The sequence below is a fragment of the Pelophylax lessonae genome, assembly GCF_965119305.1.
Source record: "Pelophylax lessonae genome assembly, chromosome: 1".
NCBI lineage: Eukaryota > Metazoa > Chordata > Amphibia > Anura > Ranidae > Pelophylax > Pelophylax lessonae.
In genome coordinates, this window is record NC_138768.1 from 736043592 (window position 1) to 736054472 (window position 10881).

Below are 10881 nucleotides of genomic sequence, written 5' to 3' on the forward strand. Positions count from 1 at the left end.
TGATCTGATCATCATCTAAGTCACAATAGACAATCACAGTCTGCTTAAACTAATAACACACAAAGAATGAAATGTTGCCATGTTTTTATTGAACACACCATGTAAACATTCACAGTGCAGGGGGAAAAAGTATGTGAACCCTTGGATTTAATAACTGGTTGAACCTCCTTTTGGCAGCAATAACTTCAACCAAACGTTTCCTGTAGTTGCAGATCAGACGTGCACAACGGTCGGGAGTAATTCTTGACCATTCCTCTTTACAGAACTGTTCAGTTCAGCAATATTCTTGGGATGTCTGTTGTGAATCGCTTTCTTGAGGTCATGCCAGAAGCGAGACAGCTTGGCGGACCCTGCACGCTGATAGTGAACTTCCCAACTGTGAGTGGCTATAGCACATTTTTCTCGTGTATTCAGCAATACTACGCAATGGAAGCTACCTTATAATTGCAGTGTCTGAGGTGATTCTGAGTGGGAGCCAGGCTACCCGCAACATCTGTGTGTACCTTTGCTGACCAAGTGTGCGTGCCTGAGGCGAATCTGAGTGGGAGCCAGGCTACCCGCAATATCTGTGTGTACCTATGCTGACCAAGTGTGCGGTAAGCGCTCTTACCTAGTGGGGGGCCACGGGTAACAGCACCTTTTATATAACTGCACGATACTAAATGTGAGCACTGGAACAGTATTATTGCACTTCTGAAGCACATAGCACTTTTTATGGTTTTATGTTGTGGCACCTCAGCCCTCATAGGTCCACAAGACAAAAACGCACAGTGCACTTTCTATGATATCTTGCATTTGGAATTTTATACCTTCTATGTTCATTTATCACTTTGAACACACAGTGCACTTTTTCTAACACTTTTTGACATTATTGTGGTAGCGCCGGTACCAACAACACTTGCACATTATTACATCCCACAGATGCGGGATTGGATAGAGATCTGGAGGCCAAGTCAACACCTCAAAACTTGTGTTCCTCAAAATTATTCTTGAATTCATCAGAGCAGGCCACATTCTTCCACTGCTCCATGGTCCAGTACTGATGTTCACATGCCCATTGTAGTCCCTTTTTTTGCTGTGGATATGGGTCAGCGTGGGCACCCTGACTGGTCTACAGCTACACAGCCCCATACATAAACTGCAATGCACTGTGCATTCTGACACCTCTTCATCAGAACCAGCATTATATTTTTCACCAATATGATATATGGTGTCTTCTTCTATTGTATTGGACTACATAGGCCAGCCTTCACATGCATCCATGAGCCGTGGCAACCCACGATGATCCGGTCACTAGTATGCCAGTTTTCCTTTCTCTGAACCATTTTTGGTAGGTAGGTACTGACTGCTGCAGACTGGGAAAACCCCATGTTGTGGAAATTTTATTAGGACTAGTGTGGACATTTTTCAGGATGTGTTTTATTTAAATCGTCATTATGGATCCTGTTGTCGGTTTGCGTTGCAATACGCTCATTAGAGCGTGTACATGCAAACTGGCATTGAGGAAGGACTACTGGCAGTGAAAACCTTCCCTTAGATATGTAGACGAGTTTGCTCCATATAGACATATTTGCCAGCGAACACTCCATGCGCTCCATTCTGTGTGCCGTTATAGATCTAGGTGTTTTGCGGTGCGGAGTCAATATCGTTTTCATATCAATCTGCCTTTATGAAAAGATACACGCTCATGACTTTCTACTGTGCCCGATCACCATAGTGGAAACAGCATGGCTCTTTCCCTGCAGATAGCCTCACATCTATGGGAACAGTAGTATAATCCTATTAGGCATTGTTCTCTGAGCCTTGCTGAGGGGGATTCACGCCAGTAGTAGTGGCAGGAATACATGCACAGGTTTGATCAGAGCAACGTTCACGGTTCTACACGCTGGTTTCATTGTGCAGTGTTAGGCAGGAAGCTGTGCACGCTGTTCTGCTCATTCATGATCATGTATTCCCCCTTTCTATTGTATATTTGAATGTATACAAGTGTGTCATTGGCTGATTCTATGGGAGTAACTTGTGTCATGTGAGTGTACATTTGGAACTGATTGGCTGATGTAAAGCCATTACTTACTGATGATTGTCCTTTTGTCTCATAAATAAACGGAGCTCCAGGCCTTTAACCACTTAAGCCCCGGAGGATTTTCCTGCTAAAAGACCAGGGGGTATTTTGCGATACGGCACTGCGTGACTTTAACGGACAATTGCGCGGTCGTGCGACGCTGTACCTAAACGAATTTGACGTCCTTTTTTTCCCACAAACAGAGCTTTCTTTTGGTGGTATTTGATCACCTGTGCGATTTTTTGATCACGCGCTATAAACAAAAAAAAGAGCGACAATTTTGCAAAAATAGCAATATTTTTCACATTTTTTTATATGAAATTCCCCAAAAAAAAATGAAAATCAAAATTTTTTAACATTTTTGGCCAATTTGTTTTATCCTACCTATGTTTGGTAAAAAAAAAAAAAAAAAAAAAAAAAAAAAAAAAAAAAAAAAAAAAAATCGCAAAAAGCGTATTTTGATTGGTTTGCGCAAAAGTTATCGCGTTTACTAACAAAGGGAAAGATTTTTGTAATTTTTGTTGTTTTTTTTTTAACGCGTAATGGCAGCGATCTGCGATTTTATTTGCGGTACTGCGACATTGCGGCGGACAGATCGGACCTTTGACTGACATTTTTGACACTTTTGGGGTTACCAGTGACATTTCTACAGTAATCAGTGCTATACATATGCACTGTTACTGTAAAAATACACTGGCAGTGAAGGGGTTAACTTTATTTGGGAGGGAGGGGCTGTGTGTGTCCCTAGGGCGTGATTCTTACTGTGATTGGCTGTGGCTCTAGCTGTAAGGACACTGATCAACGGATCTACATACTAGATCCGTGTGATCAGTGTCTTTACAGCGAGGAGAATGACAGGCAGCTTGTTTACACAAGCTGCCTGACATTCTCCCTCTCCCCCGACGATCGCCGAGTGGCCGGCGGACATCGGGTCCGCTGGTCACACGCGTGGGGGGGTCCGTGACCGAGCGGGAGCGCGCCTCCGCGGGCGCGCGCTCTCTCCCCAGACCCTCCCAGGCTAGTGACGTTAATTAACGTCACTCTGCCTGGCAGGGGCTGACCGCCGCAGTAAATCTACTTGCGGCGGTCGGCAAGCGGTTAAACAGGACATTCTTATGAGCATCAAAGGTGATAGCAGCCTGTGTGTCTGTATTACTGGGTACTGCTGAACGTGCTCCATTACCTTATACTACTGATGGACCGATACCGATATTTTGGCCAATGCATATCGGTATCGGCCGATATTGTCGTACATTTAAATTTTTTTTTTATTTTGACAGGTACTCTTGTGGAGGGATCTGGGGGGTCTAAAAGACCCCAAACCCCTGCTGTACACTTAAAAGCATTCAAAACGCCAAGTTTGGCTGTTTTGAATGCTGTCATTTTTTTTAATCTGGTGCTAGTACCCGGAAGTGATGTCATGACATCACTTCCGGGTTTTTGCATGGAGACCCGATCAGAGTCGAATGCGGCTTTGATCGGGTCTGCGGTGACCGTGCAGGCTGGTTGCCCGGTGGGACGGGAGACCCAGGCAAGCGGCGGAAGGTGGCGGGAACGTCCCTTCCTGTTCCTTATAATGACAGCGTAGCGGCTTCTCAGCTGCATCAGTTGTCATTACAAAACAGCCGACCTTCGGCTATGGATGCTGGTACCGGGTAATGCCTCTAGCTGCAACCATCACTCCGGTACAAGCATTTTCCGAAATATCAGTAATATCGGCCACCTTGGGAGCCGCTTCCGATATATCGGGGAAAGGGAAGATCGGCCCTTGATATATCGGCTTTGTCGATAAACGGTCGATCTCTACCTTATACAGAAGAGCTGAGAACTGTGCTTTTTAGCACAATGTAATTGATTGCGCTTGGCATATATCAATATCCAAAAGTGCACCTATTAGCGCAACAGAGTTATTTGTGCATCAAGAGTATATTCATTTTCAAGACATCCACAAGAGCTGCAGTTTTGGAGATGCTCTGCCCTAGTCATCTAGTCTTTGCAATTCGCCCCTTGTCAAACTCGCTCAGATCTTTACGCTTGCCCATTTTTTTCCTGCTTTCAACACATCAACTTCAGGGACAACATGTTCACTTGCTGCCTAATACATATCACCCACCTTCAGGTGCCATTGTGAGGAGAAAATCAATGTTATTCACTTTATCTGTCATCATGGTATGGCTGATTGGTGTATAAGGCAGCTATATACGTACAGTCCCGTATTAGGTACTTGCTAAGAATTCCACAATGACAAGCTGACACACAAACACACAGGCATTTTACAGCTGCAGATCCGGGCTCTTGCTGGCCCTCCATGGTGACTGAAGCGGAGGGGTCAGACAATATTAGTAAACAGAGTTGGGTGCAGGCCGGGGAGATCAGATCACACACATCTCTCCCTGTCATTGCTGGATCCCCATACAGGGGGGTGCTGGCCTCATCACACACAATACACACAGCGCTACAGGCCGGGCCTAGAAAGACTTCATAGCGATCAAAAAACTCTCCCCAGCCTCAATCATCGTACACAGCACGGTGCCGCATCCCATCGATCATTCTATCCGCCCCACACTCACCGATCCCCGCACACACCGCTCTCTCTCCACCTAGGGCCGGGCAGGAACAGGCTCAGCTACCGGACTACATTTCCCAGAGAGCCCTTGCGAGAGAGGAAGCCATGATTCAAACGTAGAGAACTTTATTCATTGTAAGACCGACATTATAGTTTGCTTACTGGAAATCTTACTAGAATAGTCACAGCATTACACATTTGAAGAATCCTAACGCTTTTCTACTCTATTTATAATAAACAAACAAAAAGGTGGATTTGGAAAGTTTTTTTTTTCCACAGCTTTTGTTTTTGTATTCTTAGTAGCAAAAATGTATGCTTTAGACCTGGTGCACACTGGGCATTTAGCATTGGTGAATGAGGCTCCAGGGTTTAGATGTGGGTGAGGGTACAGGTGTATCATCCAGCAGTTGAAGTTTCAGGCATTCCTCGCTGGGTGCCTACTGCCCCGAGGCTTGCTTCACACCAGGAGCTGCGACTGAGCACACACTTTTTTGTTGCACGTTTCCATGTGTCACACAGCGGAGTTCCACCCAAAAGTGGAACTTCTGATTTAGGTAGTTCTAACCCCCTGACATGCCATATTTGGCATGTCATTTTTTTTTGGGGGGGGTACCTAGTTTTGACAGGTACCCGCTCCCACTTCCGCCCCTGAGCAGAAGTTCTCCTCTCCCCCTCCCTCCCTGAAATCTTCTGGGACATGTCAGAGGTACCAGAAGATTGCCGGCCAATCACGACGTGTCACAGCTGGGTGCCCACACCAGTGATGCCGGCGCCGCAGAGCAGAGAGGGAGAAGAGTGAGGCTTCAGGCAGCCGCATCGCTGGGCCGTAGGACAGGTGAGTGTGTGTTTAGGCTGGAACTCCGCTCTAAGGCACACCAGTTAGTTTCAATGGGCTGCCCTATACACAAGAAACATGCAAAAAAATGTTCCTACACAATTTTTTAAAATCAAATTCCCAATGCAGTAACATGCATTTTGGCAAAGGCACACTTTTAGTAGATTGTTTTTTTTTTCTCTTAGATTGTGGCAGCGAGCGGGGTGAGAAGATCCCCAGCTCGCTGCCAAAAGGGGGGATCGGAGGGGGGGGGGGTGCAGGCACCAATAAATTTGTAACATGTTACACCCTGAATAGAGGTGTAAGACTAAGTTCACACTTGCAATTAAAGCAGGCGTTTGAGAGACGTTAAAAAGGCCCCTCAAACGCCTGTGCACAAGATACGATAAACAGAACACAGTGCTGTTCACACTATCAAAACATGAGTCGTTAGCGTCGCTTCGCTTCAAAATTGAAGAATTTTGTCGAGTCAGGAGGCACTTTAAGCCTTTCAACGCCTCCTATTCAAGTCTATGGTAACGCTCTACAAATTCTCTGGCAGGCAGTTGTGGGGAATTAAGATTATTTCATTTACTGTAATGGAATGGGCATTTGTGGACCGGTTTTAATGCTCATCAAATGCTTCAAAACTTCCCAAAGGGCATTTGGGGAGCATTTTTAACCTGCCATCAACGCTTGTAAAATGCCAGTGTAATGCCCATACTAAAGCTCATTACCGCAAGCAGAGGCGTAACTAGAACCTTCAGGGCCCCAGTGCAAGAAACCATGAAGGGCCCCCCCGGACCCCTGGCCAGGGCTCTTCCCACTGATCTTGGGGCCCTTTACTCTCATTGCGGGGCCCTTTATTACGGTCCTGCAGCGGGACCCTTTCACAAGTTCTGCAGTGGGCCCCCTTCCTGCCATCTTGGAGCCTCCCCACGGTGGTGGAATGCAGGGATCGGTCGCAAGTGTGACCTTTGCGATCCTGGAAGTTCACCCACTGGTGGCAGTAGTTTTTATTTTTTTGGTTTTTTAATTGTATTATTTTTTTTACATTTTATTTTATTTTTTCTACAATGTCACTGACTATGACTCTGTCCATTCAGAAAAGGAAGGAGCTGGAAAATTACATATTTACCGACCCCTTCCTGGTTCTCTATTGTGACACATCCCCTGCAGCAGCCAGTAGGAGAGGGAAGGGAGCACAGGAGGGGGGGGGGGGGACCAGGGTAGCACACAGGGGCCCAGAGACAGCAGAACACAAGTGAACTGGATAGGATGAGTGGCGGGGGGAGCATACAGAGGAACCAATCTCCTCCATTTTCCTCCTGCAGCTAAAGGAGGAAAAAGGAGGACAGTGATTTCTCTACATGCTGCCCACCCAGCCCCCCTCCTATCCAGGTGTACAGGGGAGCCACACAGGCCCCCTGGAGCATGGGACCCGGTTGCAATTGCAACCCCTGTAGTTACGCCCCTGAACGCAAGTCTCACGCCCATACTAATGCTATTGGAGCATTTGTTAATCATTAGAAATTTAGTGTGAACAAGTCCTAACTTGTAACAAAAAGGCAAACTTACCCTTAATACAGCACAATCTCTCAGTTCTCCAAACACAGTCCTAACATTAGCTAACTCAGGCTGCCAAGGTTCATACCTTGCCCAAAGGAAAGTCTATTCAGTTCAAGTCCAGTAATAATAGGTTCCTAGTTCCAGGAAGAATCCCATGCAAGTGACCTGGTATTGGGGATCCCACGTTGGTTCCAATGGTACTACATCACACAGCAGGCCCTCATCAGGATTCCCATGTGGATAACCTGCATGTCTGAGCCCTCTTACTGTATTTTATATACCCACTCCAGAGGGCAGGATAAAAAAAAAAAACGGGAAAGAGCCTGGACTACGTTAACCCCTTCCCATCCTGGGCAACCAGAACTATCTGCTCGGCAATTTATCACAGCACCAGCAAATACATTTAATGGAACCCTGTAAGCACCTGTTTACACAGTGCAGAGGTGAAAGGTGACTTCACCATCAGTTTTCATGAGGGACATACACACGTAACCTAGGGTTGCCACCTCATCCCTTTAAACCAAGACACTTATGAATTACACAGGTTCTGATGCTAATATAATGCACATAAGGCACTAAGTAAGTTGAATTATCACCTTAATCAGCCATAGAACCTGTGTAATTAATGTGTGTCCTGGTTTAAAGGGATGATGTGGCAACCCTAATGTAACCTGATTGACAAATAAATGGGAACAGATCCACTTTTGCGATAATGTGAAGATCCACTTTTGCAACGGCTTTCATAAATTGGATTTGTGACCTGATTCTTGAAATATGCAACTAAATAAATAACTATTGTACAGTTACCCCTGACAACCAATCACCTGACAGGCTGTGATACTCAGGGAACTATGAGATTTCACAGGGCATGTTATTGAGGAGATATCAGAATTCACATGAAGTATTAGTAATAGGATACTACATTTCAGAGAATACAGGATTTTTTGAATGGGGCAGTTGCTTGCTCATGGCCTGTACACTTTCTTACCATGCAATGCAGCATGCCTAGCTAAATGTCTGGTATAGGTTTGTAATGAGGACCCACTTTTTATTTTATTTTTTTTATAATGTATCACTACTCCCTTGGGAGCTGCTGGTTATGGGTTCCCCTGGGTTACCTATAGCAACAACTTGACGATTTAGCATATTCTAAGTGATTGGCTCAGTCAGAAAACAGCCCAGGGGTTTTGTTTTTTTGTTGATTTATTTAAGAACTGGGATAGGAGAAGGGATGAGTGGGATACTCCAACTGAACATACTCCAACTGAACAAACTATGCACAATTACTGGGACTTCTGATTAACACTGGATGCGGCAAGGCCGCTGCTTCACCTTGCCACTTTAGTGAAGAAGATTTTAAATGAACTGCACTGTATTGTGAATCACTCTGCAGGGTCCTTCTTGGCACCCCCTTTGTCCCTACTCTTTAGGGTTCTATATGGCATCCCCTTTACTCTGACACTCTGTGTGAGCTGACCCCTTGATCCTCTGACTTCACTGGAGTGGTCCCCCTTCCTGGGCAGACCCTTTGGCAAGTCCCCTGGTACTCACGGAGACTGTTTTTCCCGGAAAACTCTGCCAGCTCCACTTTCAGCTCCACTGGATCCTCTGCAGCTCAGCTCCACACCTGGTTCACTATGCCGACTACCTATGACCACTTTCCTCATCCAGCAGGAGGAGAGACAGCCGTTAGCCTCCTGCCAGGAATCTGCTTCCCGCCAAAGACGCCCTGTCACATGTCCCCTTGTCTTTTTTGAACAATCCTAGGATGCACTGCAGGAGTGCCCTCCCACTGGGACTCTCACAAAAGCCTATGTGTCACTGGCCGGGTTTCCTCCACTGTCCAACATGACCCCTATTGGATGCAGTGGGGATACTCCCTCGGACCCATTGAATCACATTTGGAAACATGCAACAGGCAACCTAATAGATCAGATCCCCTGATAAGCAGAAAGAGCATAAGATGCTTTTACCTAGCACCTACATAGGAGGGTGCTACATCAATAATTATCCAATATACCAATATGTGCCTTTAATATAAAAAAACAACACAAAACAAAAAAACTTTTATTATTATATGCATAATGATCAAAGTCAATCAACTCCAATCTTTTTTTATTTTTTTTATTTCTTTGTTGCTGAACATTTCTTTATCTGTTGTCACCCAGTTTTCATGCTGGTACAAGTGTCTCTTGTAGCTAACCCCTAGCCTAGTGGAAAAAGGAAGGAGCCATTTTGGTGTAGTGTGAAATCCATTGCTGGCAAGCTGTTATGGGCAGAGTGGACCCTGAGGGCTGCCTAAGTGAGTACAACATAACAGCTAAATATTTTCATATTCCTTCCTTCTACATAACATGGATTGTAAGCAAGTTACTGAAATACATGCTCACTTAGAAGTAGAACTAAATGCAACACTTTTTTTTCTCATTTTGGATAGAGTAAGGAGCCGCAAGTAGAATGGGATTCCCCACCCTGCACAGCCAAGCACACCAATTTTTCACAGTAACTGCAAAGTCAGAGAACAGTCCGTGACTATACTTTTTTTTTTTGTTTTATTGAGGGTAATAATCTTGGATAGGGATGGGAGTTTATGGGATGCCCACTTGACTTCAAACAAACTTTAGGGACAACTTCTCCTATATACAGTCCTATATACAGGTACAATCTCTATATACAACTCCTCTTCTTCCTCCAGCACACTCTTGCTTGCAGAACTCAGCTGTGTTACCCTGTTGTGGTTTTGTAACAAAGGCCCATTACAGGCAGGGATTCGAAGCCCCTATACTTGGAAAACAGATAGGGGGACACAGCTCACACTTATCCAGCGCCCTCTTCAGGCCCTGCCAGCCCTCCTGGCTGCAGCAGCCCCTTTTCACTAGCCCTCCAGGCTAACTTCTCCCCAGAGTCCTCCAGACTGACACTCACCAGCCCACCCGGCGGACTTCTCAGGAGATCTCTTGTACGTGCTGACCTGCTCCTGCTGTCCTCTCACTTGCACCTGTACCTACAGGTTAGGTTTCTTCCATGTGTTGTAGAGGGTTCCTCCAGCACCCTAGCCCTAGGCCCAAAGTCACCTAGGGGGTGCCCCCAAGGTTTACCAACAGCCTTCTTGCACTCCATCACCATCTTTCTCCGGAATGAGGTGTTGGGTCTCATTCACATGGGCACTGTGGACTGTACAGTGTGAATTAGCATTTTTTTTTTTTTTTAATATGGCTGGATCTGTGTGCAGGCATATTACACTATGGGGAAGTATCTGTTGTAGGAACACAGCCCTTGGTACTAATATAACAGATGCGTGGGTGCAGGTGTATGGCCCCGATCACAGAGAGGGTGCATTTGGGGTCATTCACCCTCACCTGCACACCTGTCAAATTAGGACCTTCGACTATGGTCATAAAGCTGCTGCATCCCCATAGAGTAATAGGCTGCTCCAGACACACTAACAAACTGCCCAGTCACGCTGTATTGGCCAGAGAACTTGTGTGAATGAGCCCTAAATTATTTTAAAATAACTTTTTGATTATTTTTATACAACCTTGTTGGTGGAAGGTTTGATGAAATTTCAAGGGGATAAAGAGACTCCTGATGTCCCACTTTTGAGCGAGAGAAAGGAATTGAAGGCACAGATCCCCAATCCTTTCTCTGCCGCCTCAGCTGCACTACAGATGAATGAACAGGGAGCGCTGTATACAGTGGCTTTCTGTTCATTCATAAACTGAAGCAAAGTGAACACAGTTTACTATGCTTTAGTTATGAATTAACACAGTGAGTGATCAGTACCGATCACTCAATGTGTTCATTCAGAAAAGTAAGGGGCCTTTAAGTATAGCATATTTAATGTTCCCACCACTCTTCATCCTGAAACGA

At 45.5% G+C, this 10881-nt stretch overlaps 1 protein-coding gene across 5 annotated transcripts in view; it reads right to left on the reverse strand.

Moving 5' to 3' along the window:
* Positions 1 to 4671, reverse strand: part of EXOC1 (exocyst complex component 1) — a 126412-nt gene extending 121741 nt beyond the window's left edge. The window contains exon 1 of one of the 5 annotated variants that reach the window (XM_082264912.1): positions 4633 to 4671. The gene's annotated coding sequence lies outside the window, so the exon portion shown is untranslated. The remainder of the gene's footprint in view (positions 1 to 4632) is intronic. The other 4 variants (XM_082264914.1, XM_082264913.1, XM_082264915.1 and 1 more) reach the window with 4 other exon arrangements.
* Positions 4672 to 10881: the final 6210 nt, after the last annotated feature.